The following is a 19,123-nucleotide window of genomic DNA, read 5'->3' as shown; positions in this document are numbered from 1 at the left end:
AGGATGAGAAGTTTGTCTTTGGGGCTGTGACACCATGTCTCCCGTAGCTTCTATTCTGCTTTGCTTCTTCTCCACCCCCTATAACCCCATTAGTGCCCCACACAGGATCCAGATTCCAAAAATACTTGTGGAATTAAGTGTTGGCAAGAGTGTGGGAAACCCAGACTTGCACACACTGTTGGTGGGAGTATTAATTGGTACAGCCACTTTGAAGGCAATTTGGCAGCGTCTGTTAAAATGTAAAATGTGCGTACCCTGTGATTCAGCAATGATACTTCTGCACGTCTTCTCAAGAGAAACTTTTGCACCTGTGCAGATGTTCACTGCAGCACTGATCTTAGCAGTGAAAAACTGGAAACAACTCCAATGTCTGTCAATTGGGGATGATTGAAATGGAAAAGATTCTGTTCTGTGCACTAGTTAAGGGGAATGAAATAGACTAGCAAAGACTGGGTCTGGTAAACTTAATTCAGTCCGGCAGACATATCTTATTCTCATTGCACAGCATTTTTTTTTTCAGATTTTATTTTATTTATTTGACAGAGACAGCCAGCGAGAGAGGGAACACAAGCAGGGGGAGTGGGAGAGGAAGAAGCAGTCTCCTAGTGGAGGAGCCTGATGTGGGGCTCGATCCCAGAACGCTGGGATCATGCCCTGAGCTGAAGGCAGATGCTTAACGACTGTGCCACCCAGGCGCCGCTGCACAGCATTTTTGCTCTATATAATCTACTAGTATTTTAGTAGGTTGATTCTTGTTATTTTGTTACGTTCTGTAAAATCTCTGTGAATACGAAATTAGTATTACTCCTAGTGGACCTGAAGGGTGAGGTTCCTGCAAACCCCTGGCAACATTTTCATCAACCAACAAATATATAACCTTGTTTTACATGTGTTTTTGTTTAAAGACACTTTATTTAATATACATTATTGATTCTTTGACATTGAACTCACAGCCAAAACACTATACCTTGAGGTATAGCGAGGCCTATTTCAATGAGGCCTATCTAACAGGTATGTTTTCTCCATGAGGCACATCACAACCTTTTGCCCTTGAGAACATTAGATTGCACCTCAGCACTTAATTTAGCCATTTTAAACAGTGAAATTACAAAAAAAAAATCACAAAAATGTGACATTAAACAGACCACAGAAAGAATATTTGTTTACAGTATGAGAACTAAAACAGGAAGGCAGAGCATCCCCTTATCCAGCCTGAGCTGGGAAGATGCATGTCAGGTGACTGAGATTTTTGCCACTCTGCCTATGTCAGTGATTGACTACAAAAAAGCCAAGATTACTGATGGGGTTACAAATACATTTTAATGAGTAGGGGGATCCACAAGTATAGAATCCTTGGATAATTAGGGTGATTATTCCTCTAAAATATAAGGACTCTTTTGAAAAAGCATAACCCCCATTACCATGACTACTTCTAGACTCTTTAGTATTATTGAACATCTAATCAATGTTTGCATTTTTCCAATTATCTTATTAAAAATTATGAACCCATGAATTTAAGCATTGGTGATGCATTTAAATTTATTACAATGATTCTTATTATTAATTTTTAAATTATTTTTAAAGATTATTATTATGGATGCTCAGATTGCCCCATTTTTGGTGGGAACCTTCACAAGTTGGGATAACCCCATCAGTCTTTGATAATTTTCTTGTTTTCTGAAACAATTAGTTGTTTTAGGCTCCTCATTTATTTTCTGTACCAGACTTGGAATTGGCCATTTCTCTAAGCACATTTTGTTCATTTTGGTGAGAAATGGTGTAGAAATCCCAATATGAGCACCAAGGAAACTCATTGCTATTGGCCTTGGCACTGTTTCCAGTGTCTCAGGGGAAAAGAACTAGGAAATATGGGTAGTTACCTACCTATCTATCATCTATCTATCTATCTATCATCTATCTATCTATCATCTATCTATCTATCTATCTATCTATCTATCTATCTATCTATCTATCATCTATCTATCATCATCATTATTATCATCAAATGAACCAATGTTTCCTTTTCAGTTTCAGGATTACGTGGTTTTTACTTAAACTTTTCCAACATCTGCATTTCCTTCTTCCCACACCCAGAACCTTTGTTCTCCAAAACAGCATGGATGATAGAATTGGAGTATCATGTAATTATTCAGCAGTTTTATCCCACATAACCCATACAGCAGTCTTGGAATTCCAAACCCACACACTCTCACCAGCAATATTATTATTGAAACAGTTACCTTTTGTTGTTGTTGTTTTTACGATTCTTTTCGTACTTAGGATGTATTCCACTAAAAGTTTGCAGTCAAATTACTATAGCTTCTGTGTTGTTTTGCCACCTAGATGGATACACAGTTAGGTTCACTTAATTCATTTTAATTTTTCATATTTGGGGATTAATATTTTAAAGATTAATTGTCTTAAAATTATATTAAAAATGACATAGCATGAAAGATATATCTAAAAACCAAAATATGTTCAAATAAGTCTAGCTTCTCTTTCTGTCTCATTTACTCTGTACCTTCCTTTCCCCTATAAGCAATCCTTTAAAATATTTGTATGGTTTATTTTCCATTGAAAAATTTAATCAATCTGTATATATATATATCTATATATCTCCTCCTTTCTTACTGATATAGTAGGATGTGATACACATTTTTCTGCACCTTGGTTTAAAAAAAAATCATTTTAGCTATAAAAGTTGGAACTTACTCCATAGTAGAAGATAGAGGTATTCCTCATTCCTTATTATAGTTACATAGTACTCTATCATATGGATGTATCATAATTGATTCAATCAGTCCCTGATTGTGGCATTTTGGTTGTTTTCTGCCTTAGCTATTATAATTGGTACCTCAATTCACGACCTTGTGTTTTGGCAGTATATGTTTGGGATAAATGCCAAGATGTATGATTATTGGATCAAAGGGTAAATGAATATGTAGTTTTACTAAATATCTCCAAATTCTCTCCATAGGTGTTATATACACCATTTTGCATTTCCAGTGATATATGAAAGCGCCTGTTTTGCCAAAACTTCACCCACAGGGTATATTGTTGAACTTCTAGATTTTTGCTAATCTTTTGGATAGAAAGAGAAATGATATCTCAGTTGAGTTTTAATTTGCATTTTTGTTACTCCTGCCCAGCTTTCTGAGGAAAATAAGATGTATTGAAAACATATAAAATAATACATTTCATAGGAACACCCGAGTCTCCATCTCTCTTGAAACATTAATTTGGCAGTACCAAATCAACATTTCCAGATGTCATGACTGGTTGAGCTGAGTACCAGCTATTCCCTTCCAATGGACATGTACTTTCCAGTTTAAGGTAGACTCCACTTTACTTCTTTGCAGGGTTGTAATACCTGACTTTCCTGGTCAATAATTGAATTTGTCAGCCCATTCCTTGACTTGTACAGTTGGTGTATCAGTTAGCTATTGCCACAAAAATGCTGTGTAACAGCCACAAACTGCAGTGACGTATAGCACTGAGCATTTATTGTGATTGCATGTTTGGTGGTTGGCTAGGAGTCTCTGCTGTTGTTAGCTGGGCTCATTCACATGGCTGGGGGTTTGGTTAGCTATCAACTGATCTAGATCGTTTTTGGCTATATGGTTATAGAGCCATCTGAAAAGTGTGATCCCATATATGTAAAACACAGTATGCACTGGATGGCATCCTTCTTGTCTAGCTACTGCTTACTTATGGCATGAGTCCTCATGTCAGGTTTATGGTTGGGGCCTGTGTCCTATTGAGACCCATATACTCTGTTGTTCTTCTGGACATTTGTAATGCCCCAGTTCCCCTCCTCCCCCTTAACACATTCCCAGCACTCTAGTCTCAGGCATTTGCTTAGTATCACAAAGCACTTTTTCTTCTACCCAGGTCCTTTAGCTCTGTCAAAGATGGGAATATACCCTGGTTCTTCGTGAAGGACGTGGTGGGGGATGAGAAATGTAAGTAGTAATGCTGGCCTTAACAGAAAAAAGACTACGCTCCCCAGGAGAAAAGGGAATTCTGCCAGGAAACCACATATAGACTCAAATTGCAACCCTTCCCTGGGTCTCCAGCCTGCCGGCCTACCCTGCAGTTTCTGGACTTGCCAAACCTCCACAGTTGTGTGAACCAGTTCCATAAAATCTCTCTCTCTGTCTAGACACACGCACACACACACACACACACACACACACACACACACACACATTCTGTTGGTTCTGTTTCTCTGGAGAAATGAAATGTTGGCAAGGGAAGAGTTCCCAACCTGGGTTGTTGCTTGTTTTCTTCTAAACTAAGTTAAAATTAAATACATCTCACCACTGTGAGAATTAATTTCCTTCAATGTTATGCAAAAAGATGACTGTTCCTACATAAACAAAATGCTGACTTTATTTCTGGTCGAGATTATAGCTCTATTCTTTGGGTTCAATTCCTTCTGAGTTGCACCATGGAGATTTCTGGTATTAACTAACAATGCAGGGTCTCAGCTCCAGATAAGTGTTGCGTAACTCTTAGGTTGTTCTCCCTCAGTGGTGGGTTGAAAGAGTTGGTGAAGGGGTAGAAGGACCAGGGTGAAAAGAAGTCTTCTCACCCTGCCACAACCTTTAGAGAGTGGTTGTGGTTATGCTTCCAAAAGAGTTAGACCTGCCTTAAGCACCATTTATTCTCAGAAATTGTTCTGGGCTCTGGAACAGGTTTGGTTCAGACCAAACACAATAATGAGGATGGTACAGACATAAGAATATTTTGGGCCATTTTGTCTCATTTAATCTACCAGAATTTACTATTCTGGGATTCCATAATTTGGGACTCCATAGTGGAAGGCTCTGTGTGTCCTGGAGATGCTAAGTTTTGTCTAAATGGCATCACTGACACATAGGTCTTGACTCGCCCTTGAAGATCCCTGAGAGCATGTGAGAAAGATCTTAGTAGCCAGACTTGGAAAAGGAGAAGAAATGAGAAGGGATATCAGCCTGCCAGTGTGTCAGGCACTCTAGCCTCTCTTGTTTTCACAGCAGCTGAGGCTGGGATGCTTGACTTCCTATCACATTATTTTGCGAATATTCCATGGAGTGTTTGTTCTAAATATTTGATTTGACAGAAAACTTTGCATCATGAGGAACTGGCAGCTGGAAGAACTGAAGGAACTCTGTAGTGGGGGCAGATTTCTTAAATGCTCATAAATTCTGCATGCTGCGGAAACAACAAAACACATAACAAACACACACTCTGAAAATCTTCTTATGAATCCTTTTCAGTCTGTTCTTCTGCAGAGAACTGGGGCATCATCTGAAAAATAAATAATCACATAGTCTCCTAAACCCACAATGGGCGATTGAGACTGATGCACTCGACTCTCCAAATGTGGGTCTTACTCACCAGATTCCACCTAAAAACCCAGTGGGGTGGGGTGAAGGGCAGTAGGAGAGAGGAGGAAGAAAAAAGTGATAATGCCACTATCCCAGTGGAGCCACTGCTCTTCTTTGGGAAAAGGAACTGTCATGAGGAAAGTGAGGGCAACAATGAGCCACGTGGCATAGGGGCACTTGGGCCAGATGCAGCTGGGTTCAAGTCCAAGTCCTGTGGCTTACCAGCCACGTGACTGCGGCGGGTCATCTCATGCCCTGACCCTTAGTTTCCATATGTGTAAGACAACAATCATAACTGCACAGAGTTGTGGGCAGGTCGAGATCATGTATGTGAAGAATATGGCACATACTCAGTCTTCATAAATGTTACTTGTTTTTGTTACTTCGATTTTTATTACACATCGGGTTGTGGCACTAAGGAATGCCGATGGGCAGCCATTTCTACCCTCTGTGAGGGGTGGTGAGTGAGTCAGTAGCAGGGTGGGGCTGAGAGTTGAATTGTTGGCTCCTGGTCCATGGCTCAGTCTAATGAAAGAGCCAGATTCTTGACAAACCACTGTCTGAATGATTGGAGCAACCAAACTTGCCCTGGGGACAGGTATGTATTTTGTTCTTTGACCCCTGGCCACCCTGCTCAGGAGAGGCAGCTGATCACGGGGCAGCCTTGCTTATCTGACCTCTGCTTATCTGGGCCATGGGTTTATCTGGACAGAGTCCTCGCCTGGCTGTCTGTGTCTCTTCTGCACTCCCTTCAGGACAGAGACCCCTGGAGATGTTGTGTCTCTGTTTACAGAGACTTCTCTGGCCTTCCTAGGACACATTTCTCTGAGATTATTCAGGGGTGTGCATGTCTGTGTCCCCTCATTCAGATTAATAGGAAGTCTGTAAAGTGAAAAATGCATAAAGGAAGGTGAATCAAAGACAGTAATCAGGGGCACCTGGGTGGCTTTGTCAGGTTGAGCCTCCAACTCTTGGTTTCAGCTCAGGTCATGATCGCATGGTTCATGGGATTGAACCCCACATCAGGCTTTACACTTAGTGCAGAGTCTGCTTGAGATTCTCTCCCTCTGCTCCTCCCCCCCACTCTCTCTCTCTCTAAAATAAATACATCTTAGAAGAAAAAAAAGACAGCAATCACTTCACAAAGAGTCTCCTCTATGTCTCTCTGTCTCTGTTGTTTCTGTTCTTCTTTAACCTCTCCATTGTTTGGATAAATTTGGTGCTAATTCCAACTACGGCATCATGGTAAAATGTTGGCTTTTCCATAGTACCCATGAAGTTTATGTCAGGGTCATCTTTCCTCATAAAATGGAGTGATGTTGAGGAAGTGAACTACCCAGTGTGAGACAGCAACATGGCTTACTGGCAAAATTAACAGATTTGGGTGCAGTTGGCCTGACCTCGTTTGTGTCCTGGCCCTGTGACCTAGAATAAATTCCTGACCTGCTTTGAACCTTAGTTTCCTCATGTGTGCTCAGTGATCTTGGTTTTCTTATTTTTTGTATATGCCTGACCTTTTTGTAGTATTTGCGTCCTTGTTGAAATTAGAATTGTGATATGTTTTGAAGATGAATAAGAACTGACCATCAACATTGAAATGTTAGGTGATTATTTATAACTGTGCCTTGGAATGTTCTGGGTCATGTCAGGCTGTCAGGGAAAAGGCCAAAATCTCCTAAGGTTTTATATTGGGCAAGATTGAGAGGAACTAAAGATTTTTAGATAAGGAAAGATAAATGAATGTCCCTCGCCTTTGGGATCAAGAATTAGAACATTGAAAGAATAAAGATCCCACGCTATGTGGAGTGTACAGCATGGTGACAGGTCATTCTCAACAGTCCTGGAAATACCCATCCAACCCAGACCTGCTCTTCTATGTTTGCCCTGTTCAAAAAGAGCAACAGTGGGGGTGCCTTGGCTGGCTCAGTTGGGGGAGCATGCAACTCTTGATCTAGGGGTTGGGAGTTCAAGCCCTACATGGGGTGTAGAGATTACTTAAATAAATAAAACTTAAAAAAAAAAAGGAGCAACAGTGGGGGCCACCAATGGCCAGGTGCCTAGGACCAGTCTGCTGAGAGCTAGAATTTCATCCGACAAGGCCACTGTCCTTGCACCAGCGGTGTCCTGAGGCTGCGGAGAGCCTGCTGTTTGAGAAGTCCTGTGTTGGGCTGTAGGATTGTGGGGCAACTGAGAGAGTTTCACAGCATTTCCTGTAGCATTATGTCTCCCAATAACCCACCTCTGGGGTAAGTCCCCGAGGGATGCATTGTTAATGGGAATGGAAGGGTGCTGGACATGAACTCCAATGGATCTGGGTTGAATCTATGGAAAAATGTATGGGATGGCCAAGACTACTAGAACTCTGAGTTTGGTGAACACCAGTGATCCGTGAAAGAGTCCTAGTCTCCCCATAGATCTCAATATATGTGATGAAGCTAAATTTAGGGAAGGAAAAAAGCAGAGGTCCTTGGATTCCAGGTGGCTTGTTCAAAGCCTTCTTCAAAAAGGCTTCGTTGTTTTTGGTGTGGGGGCTTCTGACCCCAGAGGAGGTGCCCTAGTACTCCCACCTATAGCTCCTTAACCAGGAGGTCTGTTTGGGACAGATGTCAAAAGGGGCACAAAATAAGTATAATAGAAATACTTTGTAAACAATGCCCTTTATGCAACTTTAAGCTGTTGTAACCATTATCATTACATTGATCTTCAATGGAGTGTTTTTATTCATCTCAGATGGAGTATACAGAAACTACTCCCTGACAAGTGGATGCAAGTTCTTATCATTGTTCCAAGAAGAAAATTCTCCCAGGAATGTGCTTTATGGAACCTTTCCTGATGATGCCATTTTCCTCTAAGTGTTTACCGGTAAAGCCCCCAGAGCAATATTATCCCCAAGACACCTTAACATGGGTAATATCCAACCTCTTATTCCCTTTAAAAAGGCAAAGACTCTTGGTAGTTTGCCTGCTGTGTGGTGTGTGTCACACTTTATCATCTTTACTAAGCTCTGTGAGTTTAGTAAAAGAGATTTCTGTGCTGGCAAAATGAGAGATTAGAGATTCTAAAGCCCTTCTATTACAAATTACTAACAATGCTAGGTAAAACATAAGCAACATAATTTTATATGCGAGCTGATCTTGCAAGAAAGTGAAGGAGGTCTTTAGAGACTTGGGATGAAGTAGGAGAGCGGTGCAGGTACGAGAGCGAGCATGGATGTTGCTTCAGGCACCTGCTACCAGACATGAATGGAAGCAAGACACTGGGCCTGGCAAGAGTTGGAGTCTTCTTTCCATTCTATGTGAAGCTATGATCCACAAAGATCTACACTCTCAGTAAAAACAAGCCAGGAAAAACCCTCCTTGCAAAGGAATAATGCAAGGAAAATTGTCTGTCCCAGCTGAGTCTTGATTCTGAGTACAGGGGGAAAGAATCCTCTGTGAATCTGTGGACCTGAGCAGGCTCCTGGGTGGGGCCAGTGTCTGAATGCTGTTATTTGCAAGGTCAAGGAATCGGTCCTTAAGACTGTCTCCCGACACCGCAGACGTCAGATGCCAGCCGCTAGTCCTGGTTGTCCCTTGTGTTTCTGGCCAACCAATTATAAATTGGAGGCTCCTATGATCCCCTTCTTGGGCTCAGTCATTTGTTGGAGTGGCTCATGGAACTCAGGAAAACAATTTACTTACTAGATCAACGGTTCATTTTAAAAGGATAGAACTCAGCAACAGCCAGATGAGAGATGCATAGGGCAAGGTGTGGGGAAAGGGCGCGGAGCTTCCTTCCACATCCATACCATTCTCCTGGCACCTCCGCGTACTCCCCAACTCAGAAGGCCTCCTACCCTTTCTATGAAGGTGTTCTATGGAGGCTTTATTACATAGGCATACTTGATTACGTCATTGTCCATTGGTGACTGATTGAGTCTCCAGCTTCTCCCCGCTCCCCGGAGGTTGGGGAAGGTGAGAGGGTGGGTCTGAAAGTTCCAGGTCCTTAGTCACCTGGTGGTTCCCTGGGCAACCAGTCTCCATCCTTAGGGACTTTCTAAAACTCATTTCCTTAACTTAGTAAAACTCTGGTGTGGTTGGAAGAAGTTTGTTAAGAGTAACAAAGACACCTTTATTGCTCTCATCACCTGGGAAATTCCAAGGGTTGTAGGAGCTCCATCCATGCCAGGAAGGGATGAAGCTCAAATACATTTCTTATGAATCACAATATCACAACGACATACCTGACACAAGTCTCAGTAAATCCCAGAGATGAGAATTATAAGATACAGAATAAAAATAAATATTCCTACTGTTTTTAAAGAAATAAAAGAAGGAATTGAAAAAAAAATGGAATCGAAAATATGAACAAAGGAGTCAGAGTAAAAATGGCCAGAAGGAAATGAAAAATAACCGATTTGTACTTCTGGAAATGAAATGAAAGCATAACAATGGAAATTTGCAAACCAATGGCAATTAATAATGGAAATTTACAAACCAATGGCAATTAACAATGGAAATTTAAAACTCACTGGGTGTGTTCAACAGCATATTCAGGATTGCTGAAGCGAGAATTAGTGAACTGGAAAAAACATGAAGAAATCACAAAGAATGTGGTACGGAAAGAAAGATGCTGATTATGAAGTTATGCACAGTCTAGTTTTAGTCTTAATTTGTCTGAGAGAAAGGGAGAGACAATGGTCAAAGAAGTAATTGTGGAGAACTTTCCAGGATAGATGAAAGACACCTAAGATGTCTTACCTGTAAATGGAGACAGGGATTTCTGTCTTGCCGAATTATGGGGATTAAATAAAAGGAGAGATATGAAAATACTGAATATGCTGTCATTAGACTTTACAAATTTCAGCTCAGTTCTGCTCCTCAAACAGTGATTGAGCACATACAATTACAGCTACCACACACAACGTTTGCTAAGTGAGGCAACATTCTAAGCTGTCAACTTTTCAAAGTGTGGTCCTTGGACCAGCATCACTGGCATAATCCAAGAGTTCTTAAACCAGATGGTTTCTGGGGCCCCACCCCAGACCTGCTCAACCAGAATCTGCATTTCAACAAGATCCCCAGATAATTTGTATGCACATTGCAGTGTGAGAAAGACTGATCTAAGCACATGAATTAATTTATTTAATCCTTAAAACAGCTCTTTGATTCAAATCCTGACTCCAAAGCCTTCACCCAGTCTTGGAGTCCCAATACCCAGCACAAGGTTCTGGTCCTGAATGAATATACATTTTGTTCTTTTTCCCATCTGGAAGGTGAGGAGATTACTGCCGAGGGCAAAATTAGGTCTGGGGAGGGTCTACCTTCCACAGGTTCAGAGGGAGTTACCCCTAAGTCCTGGGGCTTTATCTAATTCAAGTTTATAGTGGAATGAAGTGAGAATTTGCAGTTTCTTACCCCAAAGCCCTGCAGCCATTTCTAGTCCCATCTATTTATTCAGTTCTTGCAGAGAAAGAATTAAGAGTTAGAATAAAGAATCACCAAGGCTCGGTGACCCAGTCTTTTATGACCCAGTCTTAGTTTATGACTGCAAAAGTAGCCATGGGCACCCTGGATAGGGGTACAGCCTTGAGAGCCAACAGTCTGGGAAGAGCTGGCATCATCTGCAAATTGGTGGATGGATTGCTCTGCCTGTGTTTCAGGAAGCCCTTGCTCCACTTCTGGGTGCCTCACACTTGCCCAGAGGGAATCATTAATCAGCCCGATTGCCTTAATTAAAGCTCTCCAATATTTCAGTGGAGATTAATATCTATGTGCAAAGAGCTGAAGTTTCAGCCATTAGATGCAATGAGCTCAAAACTCTGAGTCACAGATGCTCTAAATTCCATCAGCCCCTCCAGGGCAGAACAATGCACAGGATGACTCGGAAGGTCTTAGGGGGACTTGATGTGCATGGAATAATTATTGCTACTAAATACTGTTACTACCACTACCATCCTACTACCATTACTTTACGTTAGCAACTATTGCTGCTGTGTCCCAGGCACTGTGCAAAGTTCTTTTCCTGCATTATCTCTTAATCTTTACAACCAGCCCATGAGGTAGGACTTATTACCCCTATTTTTCAGATGAAACAGTTGAAATTAAGTAACATGCCCAGTAGCAGAGCTTGTGAATGTCATAGCTGGGATCTGAATACACTGTTAGTTCATGTCCTCAACCACTGCCTCCCAAGATGCCTGGGTTTTCTTATGCTTCTCTCACCTTTGGGGTCCCATGACATTCTCATAGAGTCCTTCCCAACCCTTTAATTCGCAAAAGGATTACAGCCGTTTAAATATTTCCTGCAGGAAATATCTGAGTTTGTCTCTATCTGGCTGAAACTATCAGGAAATATGTCACCTCACGCTCCTGGCTCTTGGACAATGGCTGGAGGAAGGTGGGCATCAGAGAGGAAGATAGATATTATCTATCGCAGTGGCTCTGGCACTCATTGTGGGGGGGGGGCAAGAAAACTGTTCCCAGACATGACACTTGAGCAGAATCTGAGGGTGAATGGGAGGGAACCAGGAGGAGGTGGTTAGTGGCAGTGGAAACAGGGAGGAGGTGATGCGTGCCATAGAACTGGACCACGTCCAGCCTGGTGGAGTGTGGCACTGGGCACAGGAGGGCAAGGAGAGGTGGCTGAGGGTAGATCACACAGGGTCTTGAATATCATGGATTTGGAACTCATCCAGAAGGCAAGCCCTTTGTGGTGGCATGGAGACCCACAATCATGTTAGCTTTGTAGCAAATGGATCGGCGAGGGAGACACTAGAGCACCAAGATAAGAAGGAGGCTGTGGTAGTAATTCAGGAAGCATTGGGGAGGGAGGGAGACAGAAATGAACACATTTGGGTGTGATTTAGGAAATCCAATCGACAGGACTTGGTAATCGATGAACAGAAGGATCGGAGGGTGTTACCAGGTCTCTGGCTTGAGTGAGTGGTTGGGGCCTTTCAGACAGACGGGGAAGGTAGGAGGAAGAACCAAATAAAGGACATGGTCCACCCAGCAGCGGTCTGATGGCTCCAGATGCAAGTAAGGAAAACCCCCAAGGTTGGCTTTCATGAAAATGCCGATCTGAGGCTGGGGCAGCGCTGCTGATCGGAATCTCTGCGCTCCTCTCTGTGTCCTGGGTGAGGATGGTTTGGTGAGCAGGACAGAGCAAAGCTGCACACATGTGCCAAGTGGACGAGTCCACAGATGCTGATAATCAGTATTCTAGCAACCAAGATGGTCAGCAGGGGGGCTTTTGTCTGTGTTTTTGTGGCATTTGCTTGGGGTGACTCAGAACAATTTGAATGTCTTTGCTGCTTGCAGATGTGGCTGCATGGTAATGCATTCCTTTGTCTTGTCCAAATATTAATAAAAATACTTTGCATAGAGCTGTAGGCGCCTTTCTGGAAGGTCTGAGGGCTTTGAACAGGTTCTGGCTGAGGGAGAATTGATCTCTGCAGGGGAGGAAGCCGTATCCCTCCCTGCAGAGGGATATCCCCCACACCAAGTCCCTCAGCTGAGGATTTCAGAGCTGTTGATGGTGAAGGGATGGTGAAGAGACTGCTTTTTCAGAGGTGATAGCATCTCCTGAGGCGGCTCAGCTGTGGTATCAGGATTGGGAGCCTCTGACTTCCACCGAAGCTGAGCCTGGAAAGATGGAATTATATCCACCTGAAGGGGAGTTGGGCTTAATCACAAGGAGCTTGGTTTTCTCCCACTGTCCAGGCCACTCACTACTTCTGATTTTGGACAAAAGGACCTTGGGTGAAGAACTGGAAAGACATGCCAAGGTAGGTGTGTGCTTTTGCTCACCCCTCTTATGTTCAAAACAGCCTCTGGAAGCAGACATTCTCATTCCACTTAGAGACAAGGAGCTAGAAGCCAAGAGAAGTTAAGATCTTGCCCAAGACCACACATTGAGAGCTAGAGCTGTGACCTTACCCCAAGGCTGTCTGATTTCCCCCTTCTTAATAAAATACAAAGAAGACAGAAGAGAACATCCACAGGGATTTAGGGTGACACTTAGGATTCCTTGTGTGGAATGCACACAGCACCTCAAAGTTCTACCCAAACCCTAGGGAATCAGCAAGGCTCTGCTGAACTAATGGAAGCCATGAAAATTAATGGCAGAGTCAGGTCCAAAGTAGCCTCAAGGGGCTAATAAAAAGCCAAATCTAAGAAGATGATATGGAACGAGTGTTATATGTTAGTCAGATTCTTGAAAGTAACATCCACGAGATGTACCCATGCATCATATAGGTGTTTCGCACATATAATCTCATTTAGTGAGCATAACCACCCAGTGAAGTAAGCACTGTTATCTCATTTTACAGACAAGGGAACTGAGGTCAAGGTCATGCTGCTAAGAAAATGGGGGATCCAGATCTGACCCAGGACTAGGCAGTCTGATCTAAAAGCCCATCTTCCTTGACCACTGGATATTGTTACCTTGTGATAGCAGCCAGCTCAAAACCTTGTTTGTATGGGACATGAGATGCACTTCCACTAACGTCAGGGAGGGAATAAGGATGCTTACCATTGCCACTGCCGTTTGACAACTTAATAGAATAAACAGAGCAAAGGAATAAGCAGAATTAAAGTTGAGCTAATCATTATTCATCAAGGATATTATTAGTTAAACACCCCCAAGAGATCCAACTGAAAAACTATTTACAGTAATACAAAATTACAGTAGGAGGGTCATATTTTAAAAGAGCAAAATCAATGATTTTTCTATGTTAGCGATAATCACCTATAAATCTTTCTTTAAAAGTCCTATTTAAAACAGGAATACAGGGGCGCCTGGGTGGCACAGCGGTTAAGCGTCTGCCTTCGGCTCAGGGCGTGATCCCGGCGTTATGGGTTCGAGCCCCACATCAGGCTCCGCTGCTATGAGCCTGCTTCTTCCTCTCCCACTCCCCCTGCTTGTGTTCCCTCTCTCGCTGGCTGTCTCTATCTCTGTCAAATAAATAAATAAAATCTTTAAAAAAAAAAAAAAAAATAAAACAGGAATACAAATGTAAAAGTCTTAGTCAACAAGAAATATACAGAAACAATATATAGACAACAACATTCTTAGTGAGAGACATGAAAGAAGACAAGAATAATTTAGGAGATACACCTACCCGAGAGTGGGAAGACCCTGTACTTATGGGTGTCAATCATTCCCATGTTAATTGTTGAGTTGTAATTCTGTTAGTTCTATGTAGATGTTTTTTAAATCAAGATAATACATATACGCAGATGACAATCATCCCCAAATTAATGGTTCCATGATTTTCTTCTAACTATATTCTAAAGATAGCTCTTTTAATCAAGGTGACATGTGTTCTCGGTTAAAAAATCAAATTGTACAAAAGGGTTTATAAAGAGAAACAACTGTTTCTTGCTTCATCCTTTCCAGCCTGGGCCCCATTCTTCGGAGACAGCCTTTATTAGCACATTTAGCTCTTGCTTCTGAAAGTTACCTCTCTATTTTTAAGCATATTTTGTTGCAATTTATAGACTGATCAATTTTGGACATTAATTATTGACCTCCTGCCGTAACAGATGAAGGCTTAGTTCCCCTCCACGGCTTCTCCATCTCTCCCCAATGGCCCAGTATAGTGCTATCACTCTTTATTTTTGCTCTGAGTTACATTTGTCACTTTTGGAGAGATCTGCTTGGACTTTATTTCTTGTTAGGTCAATAATGGCAGTTTCTTCCTCCTTGTGTTATAGGATAAGCTTTACATCCCTTCAGATCTCCTACCCCTCTCCACTCCATCGTCTGTACTTAAATGTTCACATTGTCAAGGTGGGGGAGGTTTATAATGTGTTCTTCGATCCTGAAGCCTCCTTGTTGGATTCTAGTTCAGTCTTAAATGGGGGAAGTCATTAACAGGGATTGCATTATCATGACTATATAAACATTGTTCACTGTAGAGCCCATTAGTGTGCTGGGGATGACAGTACCTTCTCCGCATGGGTTTGTTTATATTTTCCCTGGAGTTAAAAAAAAGAGTTCTCCTTTTATTTTTCCATTGTTTGCTCTCATTGCCTCCTTTGCTTCAAATTCTCATGGAAAGTATAAGATCTCCCAAATCTTGCCCTAGTGCCTACGAGGCTTCTGTCCTGTTCCTCTTGGGCTGGAGTGTGCCTGTCTCTCCACGCCTTCTTCCCCTCGCCGTGTCTGTGGGCTCTACTGTTTCCTGGAGGACATGTCTACTTCCTTATTTTGGGGAGGGGGGCTCACATCCTATTGGATTACTAAGAAAGGACAGATGGGAGCTAATTTTTCTCTCTTCCACGGAACTAAAAATGACTTTATTCTACTCTAATTCAGAATAGCTTTAACTCTCTCTGATAATCCTTGTCTGAAGCATTTACTTCATTCAGGGCTGCAAACTGGTAGATTTTCCAATTTCTTCTTTCCTTCCGCATCTATTAGCTGGCATTCCTGTATAAAGAAGATTTTTTTTTTTTAACTCATTAACTAGGTGTAAACTATTACTCTTAAAAAGGAGAGAATTGCTTAGTTCTTCCATCTCTCTTTTTTAATGTCAGTTTCATCTGTGCAACAGAAAGCAAAAACAGCCAGAAAGCAAAAAAGTTGCCTTTCTATGGGGTTGATGCATAAGCAATCCACTGTGATTTCGGGATTTCTTCCTGTTTGGGAATCAGAGGGATGGGGGAGTCCTGTAAGAAAATAGATTCAAATCCCGAGATTTTGTTTCAGGACAGGTAGAGAAAGAGGATAAATCTTACCTCCTGGGGAAGCTCCCCAGCCTCTCCTGTGGCACCGCACAAAGAATATCCGAGGCACCAACTCGACCCACTGTAATTCTGGTGTTTTAAAATTTCATGCTCCAGATGTTTTTAGAATAATTGCTGGGCCCTAGTGAAACTGTGCCCGCCTTAGCAAATGCGGCCTCTTTCCCGCTCTCCCCACAAGCCCTGCCCTCACAGGGGGGCTTGTGTAATGGAAAAAGATCCCAAATGACTCTCCAGTCCTATTTGCTTTATCTGTGGTGTTACAGTGAATACCCCTGGGTTTGGAGTTCATTGGAGCTTTGCAGTAAAAGGAGAAAGGGAGGACATTTAAGATGTTTTGTAATCCTCTTGTCTTGTGGAGCAAAGATTGTAATTTCTGGTTCAAAGGAACTCTAGCAGAGAAATCTGCCTTGTTTTGTTTGTCCCAGGGGAAAAAACACAACCGCGCCCCCCCCACCCCCCTCCTTTCCTGCTGTGTGTGCGTATCTGCACAGTCACCTACTCTTCCTTGGCTGGAGATCTCATTCCTTTCTCAGTGCAGGTGTGGGTGCTGTGTGGCTGTTTTGGATTCTGAGTGGGGGCCTGGGAGCTGTGGAGATGTGACAGAGATGGTGTGAATACATTCTGCGGAGGAGCGCCTTTTCCACAGGCTCCCTGGACAGTTTCTAGAGGCGAGTCATAACAGCTCATAAAGTTTCCTGGTCAGGAGAATGACAAGCTGGAGCTGAGCAGAAGTCCTGTTTACAAGTGTCCCGCCCAGTGTGGGCATGGAACAGACAGTCGAGATATGTCACTTCCATGCCCGCCTTGCCCCCAACAAGGGCTATCTCTAAAACTGCCCCCTGATCTGCCCGTCTAAGCCTCCATGTGTACACGGATTAGTAGTGGGGATCAAGTGGAAATGCTTTGTGTGGAGGTAGATGGGAAAGCTCTGCGCTCACAGGCAGGGATTCTTCTAGTAGCGCTGTGCATAAAGGGGAGAGACCTTGGGGAAGACTGTACTAGAACTTCCTCTCTTCTGCATAGGTCAGGGGGGACAGTGCTTAATCTTAAAGAACTAGGCCACCAGAAAGGCAGTGCTCATGATTCACATGACTCCCAATTACTTTGCCATTTTTTTTCTTTCAAAATGACTATATATATGCATTTTTCTTAATACTTGAATATTGTAAAAAAAAAAAAATCAAACACGAAAGAGAGAGTTCAAATCCCCCCATCCCATAGTAAGAACTACTGTTAATGGCTGGGTATACAGGTGTTCGGATTTGTTAAACAACAAAATTCAACTGAGTAAAATTTAAAGATCGTATTGGCTTTATTCAATGATTCATGAATCGGCAGCATCCCATCCAGCAGATAGAAAGGAGCTCCAAGGAACTGTACAAAATGGAAGACTTAAAAGTCAAAAGGGACCAGGGACAAAGAAGTGATGCTAGGCAAAAAGGCAGGTGGGTTGTTGCAAGGTCACTGTCTGGTGGGGGTGAGCAGGGGTCTATCAGGTAGATGACAGGATTAGTGCTGGTCAGGTGACTCCAGATCGACTGGCTTAAGATTCCATTTCCAGGAGACCCAGACTGTAATGAAGTGAAGTCTTGCTTTGGTGACAGGAGGTTTAGCATAAGGGACTTCATTTTGGGCCTGTTGTCTTGTTTTGAGCAGACTTAGAAAATGAATATAAAGATAGGTGAATAACTTAATTTTATTACATAAATGGAATCTGTGATTCTGTTTTCTCTCTTGTAATGTACATAGCATTTGTCCGAGTCTGCCCATCTTTACATGGAATTCTATTGTCTGGACTTTTGGATCCTCTTTCCTACTCCTCCTGGTCTAAGGTCCTGAGGGGCTCCCTGTGGAGTCACACACCTGGTGGGGCTCCCTGTGGAGTTCCTGCTGACCTCTTACCTGGGGGGGAGGGGGCAAAGCAGCCAGGGTCCCCAGGGCTCCAAGATGCTGGTTTGTGTTTTGGGTTCCCCACTCTTCATGAAACAACTTCACCGTTGTTCTTTCTCAGAGAAGGCCAGTCTGTGAAGCTTAGAACCAAGTCTCTGTTCCGCTGCTCGGGCCTCATTTTCTTTTCTTCTCTGTTTCATGTTTGATTGGAACATTGCTGAGTGTAGAGAGGCGCACCCATCTGATACTTACAAAATCCCATAAGGGACATAACTAGGCCTATATCTACCGCTCAGGTAAGGGTGCTGGACGTCCAGCGCCCAGGTGCTTTCTCTTCCCCGCCTCCTTTCTCTCTGCCCACGTTGTAGAAGCCCTTCTGGCTGCCTGTAGGGCAGTAGCCAGGAAGGACTTAGCCACACCCCTGCATTTCCTTCCTTAACCACCGCTCCCCGCTGCGCGACCTTTTCCAAAGAAGTCACCACCATGGAGGAACCAGCCTCTTCCCTCCAGTTCTTGGTTTTTCCCAACTCCGTTTTCCGGCGTCCCCACCTCGGCCTGGACTCAGATCCAGACGCGAGTTCGGGCAGCAACCCCCCTGCAGCCCTGACACGGTCCAGAAGGGGTTAAACTCAGGCGCGCACCAGCTCCAGCAGTTAATCCCGGATTCTCGGCACTGATCTCGGTGCCTGTCATTTGCATTTCTCTCCTTTGTGCAGGCTTTTCTTCCTCCCTTCCCCGGGCCCGGCGCCCACATTAGCATAGCGCGCTCGGCGCGCCGGCTGCAGGGCCCCCGCTGCGTGCCAGCCTGTGCAATCTGCAGGCGCCATCAATTTTTCAGCACTTTGCTCATTTCTCATTACAGTCAGGCCCATGCGGCTCCCCACTCAACACCCTCGTCGGCCGTCCTGCGGGCGAGCTGGCGAGCCAGGCGCTGTCACGTCCCTCCCCGACCCTCCTGAGCCTGCACTTGCTTGTTGAGGCTCCCACCATAATTAATCACAGTATTAATCCTGGCCAAGCCTGTCTTCCTGAATAATTATGTCAACACGCTTGGGTGCCTGGGCCCGACAGAAATTTTACCAACCTTGAGCCCGGGACGATATCCTTGCAAGCAGGGCTGCCGCTGGG

Source organism: Ailuropoda melanoleuca, chromosome 6 (assembly GCF_002007445.2).
Source record: "Ailuropoda melanoleuca isolate Jingjing chromosome 6, ASM200744v2, whole genome shotgun sequence".
Taxonomy (NCBI): domain Eukaryota; kingdom Metazoa; phylum Chordata; class Mammalia; order Carnivora; family Ursidae; genus Ailuropoda; species Ailuropoda melanoleuca.
Note: the sequence above shows the minus strand (reverse complement) of the source record.